This window comes from Myotis davidii, unplaced genomic scaffold (genome assembly GCF_000327345.1).
Source record: "Myotis davidii unplaced genomic scaffold, ASM32734v1 scaffold326, whole genome shotgun sequence".
NCBI classification, from domain to species: domain Eukaryota; kingdom Metazoa; phylum Chordata; class Mammalia; order Chiroptera; family Vespertilionidae; genus Myotis; species Myotis davidii.
Window position 1 is genome coordinate 144,296 of NW_006296626.1, and position 385 is coordinate 144,680.

At 67.5% G+C, this 385-nt stretch overlaps 1 protein-coding gene across 1 annotated transcript in view; it reads right to left on the reverse strand.

The window, feature by feature from the left end:
- DNAAF3 (dynein, axonemal, assembly factor 3) overlaps positions 1–385 on the reverse strand; it is a 7,237-nt gene that overhangs the window by 1,292 nt on the left and 5,560 nt on the right. The window lies entirely within an intron of this gene.

Below are 385 nucleotides of genomic sequence, written 5' to 3' on the forward strand. Positions count from 1 at the left end.
GGGGAGGGCTGGGTGGGGTGGGGATGGTCCGAAGGAGGCGTGGTCAGATGTGGGGAGAGGGGTGTCTCTCCAAAAGTGACCGGGGACCCAGCACCGAGTCAGAATGTTCTTGGCCTCTGAGCTTAGCCTCTGCAGGCAGGGCCGGGATTCTAGCATCGGGACTGGGCGTGCTAAGGACCAGGGGAGACCTACGAAGAGGAGGGAGAGGAGGAAGGCCGCCCACGGGGCCAGGCCCAGGGGACCAGGTCGGTGTGCTGGTGCTTGAAACCCCTGGGGCCCGAGGCCCGGGGCGGGGCCTGGGTCCCACTAGCCCCAGAAGATGGCGTGTCCACTTTGCCACCCGAGCCCGCCGCCCATCTCCAGGGGGAGAGAGCTGAGTCCCTGG